Here is a 6000-nt window from a genome sequence, read left to right as displayed (position 1 = left end):
ATCACAGAAGTCTACTCACCCTATTACCTATATCCACACATATATGTAGGGATGTTTTTGTATATGTAAAAGAGATGATGGATGGATAATTCAAGTTATGAATGGAATTCCCAATGGAATTTGGAGCATGCTCATATATTCTTGAGGTTGTTCTAGTCGATTGATGTAGTGAAGAGTGCTCTTATTGGCTATGCAGCCAAAACTTGGGTATGTTAATAAGACACTACCTGAACAAAGAATTTATTGCTCTAGCCCCTTTATGTCTTAGTGTTCTTCAGTGTGATAGACTGTAATGGAAAGGAGGACTCTCAGCCTGAGATCAGCATATGCTCCATGATTATTGGTCTCCATTCTTTACTTCTTTACAAATGTTTTCCTCCTGTTTATATGAAGGTATATTGGAGAGAGCAATGAAATTGTAAGCTTCAAAAGTCAATAGAATGAACCATCAAAAGTCATGAAACTGGAATCTCTACAAGGGTTTCCCAGAAGCCAGATACTGAGGGCTAAGTCCCCAGGGACTTGTCCACCAGTAGCAGAGCTGCTGACCCATTCATTCATTGTTTATGCTGCATTTGGAAGTGAATTTGGTGGGATTAATGGTATGTAGAAATTCCTTCAAGTGTTGGAATTCTACTAATTCCCTGCTTCTGTTACCAGTGGGTTGAGCAAGCAGCTAATCATAGTTCCTCCTCACCCCCATTTCTTTTCATGTATGTGTCAGGACCTGAACAAGTTTTTAGAAATGAAGCTTTTCTACTGAAGAAAACCTTAAGAAATCAAGAATTGAAGAAAAAAATAAAATTTACTCTAATCTGTCCCTTATTTTTGAGCTTTAAAAATATATCATCTGGGGACACTAATACACTGTTGGTGGAACTATGAATTGAATTAGCCATTTTGGAGAATAATCTGGAATTAAGCCCAGAGTTATAAAATTATGTATACCCTTAGGTGCAGTAATAAAACTATTGAATCTGTTTCCCAATCTAATCAAGGAAAAAAGGAAAAAAGAAACCTATGTATTCTAAAATAATTATAGCAGCTCTCTTTGGTGGTAAATAACTAGAAATTGAGAGAATGGCTATCAACTGGGAGATGGATGAACAAGCTGTAACATATAATCGTCATAAAATACTACTCTACCATAGGAAATTGAGCAGTTTAATTAAGAAAAATATGGAAAGATCTATATGAAATTATGAAACACAAAATGAGTAGGACCAAGAGAACATTATATACAGCTATAGAATTGATATTTGAAGAATAACATGTGAATGTCCACCTACGGAGAAAGAATTGATAAATAGAAACATGAGACAATGAGATATTGTGTGTGTGGGTGGGAAGAGGAAGTGAATAAGATACCTGTAATTATAATGTATATAACAAATAAATCAACTTAAAAAACAAACATGATCTGAATTAGTTGAGAATTCTTTTCTTCATTCAGTCAATCAAACATTAAACCAACCTATAAATACTGTGTTTCTACTATATTAAAGGCTTTGTGTTTTGTGATTCTTTTCCTTTTGGCTATTTCTGATTTTATTTAAATAGGTCAACACCATCCTTAAGCTATCATTTTCTTGACAAAATTTAAAAAGCCAAAAAAAGTCAGAGAAAAAAGAAAATTGAGTAAAACAATAATAAACAGGGGCATTACTGTTATTTGTTGTCTTCCTGAGAATATATTAGTGATGTGCCAAGGAGAAAGATGTTTAAAATGACATTTACTTGTTTTTACAAGAATCATGCTTCCAAAACCCTCTTATCCAAGGTTAGTCAGGTCTCAAAGTCCAGCAGGGCTGAAAAATATGATGATATTGATTTTTTTTTTCAAAAATCAAGATTGCTTCTATTATCCTATGGGCCTTGAACAAAAAAAAAATGATCCAATTCACCCAGCTGCAACTCTTTAGTGAGGGAATCAATAATCAGATACCGATTACGTGTCAATTAAGAATATATTAGTTGAACCTTTCTACTTTTCTCTAGGTGGAAATTACCAAAAACAATAGCCATGAACCAGACTGAAGAACATGCAGATATTAAAAGCATTTTAAAACCTTATATTCTGTCTTAGAATCAATATAATTCTAAGACATAAAAGCAGTAAGGGCTAGATAGTTGGGGTTAAGTGACTTTCCCAAGGTCACAAAGCTAGCAAGTGTCTTGAGTCCAGTTTTGAACCCAGGGTCCTCTGTCTCCAGGCCTGGCTCTCTAACTCCTGAGCCATCTGGCTGCCTTGGGATATTAAAATTCAGTTGCTTCTTCAGATGATCAGAAGTCCCTTTACTCTACCTCTAGAAAACTATAATCTATTATGATTTAAGACCTCTAGTGAAAAGAAGGCCCACCATTCTGAAAGGGGAAATTCACTTTGGGATAACTTACTGAAAATAAATTGTTTCTGACTTTTCTTCTCCATCTCTAGAGAGTTTTCTAAAGGGCAGAGTTCATCACTTTACTCACATTCCAATGGCTTTCTATTACGCAAAAAGTGAAACATATTCCCTTTCATTTGGCATTTAAAAGACTTCATTACTTCCCTTCATCCTAATTTTCCAGATTGCTTACATATTAATCCTCTTTTCCCATTCTATTGTCCAGCTAAACTGATCTTTGTCTATTTCTCACTTATGAAATTCCATGCCCCATTGTACAGTCAGTCTTTGAGATAGAACAAGTATAAGTGACTCTAGGTTTTAATCTTGCTCACTCTTTGAGTATGGTGTTCAGCTAGCCTGAAGGAGAGGGCTCAGTCCCCGTTAGGACTAATCATTTCTAGACTGGGCAACCCTGGGCAAATCCCTTAACCTTGCTTGCTTCAATTTCCTCATATGTAAAATGAGCAGGAGAAGAAAATGGCAGACCACTCCAGTGTCTTTGCCAAGAAAACCCCAAATGGGGGTCATGAAAAGTCAGACATGACTGAAAAGACTGAACAACAATGAGGCTTCTTGAATAGAGCAAATGGCATGGTCAGATATGTCTTTAGGAATATCAATTTAATAATATGAAGAAAAGATTGATAAGAGGAGAGACAGGAAAAAACAACTGGAATTAAATAAAGCATTTATTAAGCGCCTATTGTGTGCCAGGAAGCATGCTAAATGCTTTACAAGGATCATCTCCTGTAGTCTACTCATCTCTCAATGATACTTCTAAATAGGATGAGGGAGCAGAGGAGACAGTAATCTTGCCTCTTCATTGAGAGATGCTCTTATCAGGATCATCTTCCCTTTGTACATGTAAATTATTTTACTCCTATCTATAAAAGCAGCTACCAGCTGGGATTTTGCTGTCATGTCCACCTCAAGTTTGAATCTTTGTGGAGGCCAAATGAAGATTTCTTTTAACACCGTCTCCATGACTTTCCCCTTCTCAGCTTTGATTCTTTAGTTTCCTTCAAAACTCAGTTTCAAGGACCATTTTGTTGTCCTTTATGATATTTCCAGCCAGTGTCTGCCCAACCCCAAATACATTAAATGTACTTTTTTATGTGTCTTTGTTTCTCCAGGCTGAAGGTGAGTTCCTTTTTGTCTTCATATCCACAGCAACTATTGAGTATCTGGTAATAACAGTCACTTAGTAAATGCTTAGTAATTGATTCCTTTCATCAAGCTTAATTGTAGCACTCACTGTTCCTATGTCTGTGCTCTTAGCCCCAGAGAAACAAATTAAATCCTTCTTAGACTTTAGAATCCATTAAAGACAATTGTTATTTTCTTTTTCAGTTTTAACACTCCCAGGTTCTCTTCACATGGCTTGATCCCTTTCCACCCTAATCCTCCCTTTCTATATTCAGTTCTCCAGCAGACATTCCCCTTCCTAAACTGTGGTTTTCAGAATTGATCACAATTCTTCAGATTTTGTCTGGTCAACCAAGGCAAAGTATAATGGGACTAGACACCATTAACATTATTGCATAAATTAGATTAATGAATTAATAAATTGTCAGAATAGATAGCAGGGAACAGGGTCCTCAAGGAATGAAATGAATAGGGAAATTATTGACAAGGGAAAAGGATTTACTTTCTGTCCCATTCCCACCCTTCAGAGGAAATTTCCACTGGGAGCACTATCCTATTGTTTCCTAATAGAAAGTAAGGCAATGTCCATTTGTTTCTTCTGGAAGTTTTTCAGGATTGCTTCTAAGTTGATTTGATAAACAAGGACATTATGATGAGAGTGAAACCAATCACCTTCTCCAAGGTTCTTTCTTAATTGTAGCGCTTGGGATAATGTAAAGGAAAATTAAGGCTAAAAACATCAGACTATAACTCAAATGAATTTAATCTGAGAGATCCCAGTAATGGCAAAAGAAAGGGAAATAAAAATACTTTAAAAATGCTTAAAGGCTTCTCTAGTTAGCTAACTGGGTAGCATAAGTTAGGGTTTGCATCACAAAAGACCTAAAAAATAACCACTTTCAAACTAAAGAGCTCTGATGGAAGTTGTGGCCTATGCCCATTTCTGGAAACTTGTCACTTTTCAGGTGGTTGTTGCTACTGTCTAGTCCTTCAGGCAAAGATACTGGATGGTTTGCCATTTCCTTCTCCAGTGTTACAGATGAGGAACTGAGGCAAATAGAGGCTAAATAACCTGTGTAGGGGTCACACAGCTAATAAGTATCTGAGGTCAAATTTGAATTCAGATCTTACTTCAAGCCCAGTGCCTTTTTCTATACCCTAACTACTCCAGTCAAGTTTATTTGAAGATTTCTTTACCTGAACATAAAATATTGATTTTCAGATTTGCCCTTGGAGAAGATTTGCCTGAAGCTATTTCAGTTCTTTCACCTAGAAAAATCTCATAGACTTGCATTCAGTCAAAGAATTTGACTGCCTTCTAAATGATTTAATTTAATTCAACATATTTTTTATTAAGTGTCTACCACCCACCGAGTTCCATGCTGGGCTCTGGCTTTTGATCTACTTATTTCTGAGGCTTAAAATCTTGACTTTTCTCCTTTCTATGAGCCCTGCTTGCTTTTGGGTCACTACCTGCTGGCTCATGAACTTTTATTACCTCATCTCATATCTGCTATGTGAATAGATCCCAGCTCAAAACACCAGGTCATCTCAGCCTATGCCTCATGGGTGAACAGAAGCCAGAAAAATGAACTATATAAGGACCAAAATATCATAGAACTATGCAAATGAATCTACAAGAGGCATTAGAAATCTATTGATCTAAACTCTCTTACTCTACACAAAAGGAAACTGAGCCCTAGAGAGGTCAGATGATTTGTCCAAAGTCACAGAGCTAGTAAAAGCATTTTAAATCAGAATTGGAACCCATTCTCTTTAATGCCAAATCTGGTTACTTTATACTTCATTTTTTTCTAATCCATTCTTAGATTTTTTTGGACATGTGTATTTGGGAACTTCAAATAATTTCTGAAGGAAAAAAGTTTTCCTATCTTAGTGAAGAAAAGTTTCTCTTCCTTTATGGAATGTTTTATGTATCAATGTGAAAACTATTGTTAACTTTAAAATCTATTCTAAAATATATTTTACTAAGTTTGGATTTCTATATGGAAATGAAGATGGATCCCTTTAAAACACCTCAGGCTTCATTTTTCTAGCTTCCAGGCTCTGTGACTTTATGTGTCAATTTAAATATTCCATGCAAATATCTTATGGAAGAAGAGGCTCTTTTCTTTCAAGAAGATTATAGGATCCTGAGACTGAGAGTTGAAGGGACCTTAATGATCATGTAGTTATGCTCACTTATTTTACAAATAAAGACCCAAAGACCCCCCAGAAATTAAACAATTTTTTTCAAGGTTATACTTGTAGTAAATAGCAGAGTTCAGATTCAAAGACATCTCATTTGAAGGAGAGATTTTCCATCACAAGATTTTCCAAAGCATAAGAATTATACTACATTACACGTTTCTCTGATTCCCAAAATGACAGGTAAAACATGAAAAATACACTTAAAATGGAATCCCTAATAAATGATGTGTATGTTATGTGAGAATCAACTAAA

Source organism: Monodelphis domestica, chromosome 6, assembly GCF_027887165.1.
Source record: "Monodelphis domestica isolate mMonDom1 chromosome 6, mMonDom1.pri, whole genome shotgun sequence".
NCBI lineage: Eukaryota > Metazoa > Chordata > Mammalia > Didelphimorphia > Didelphidae > Monodelphis > Monodelphis domestica.
Note: the sequence above shows the minus strand (reverse complement) of the source record.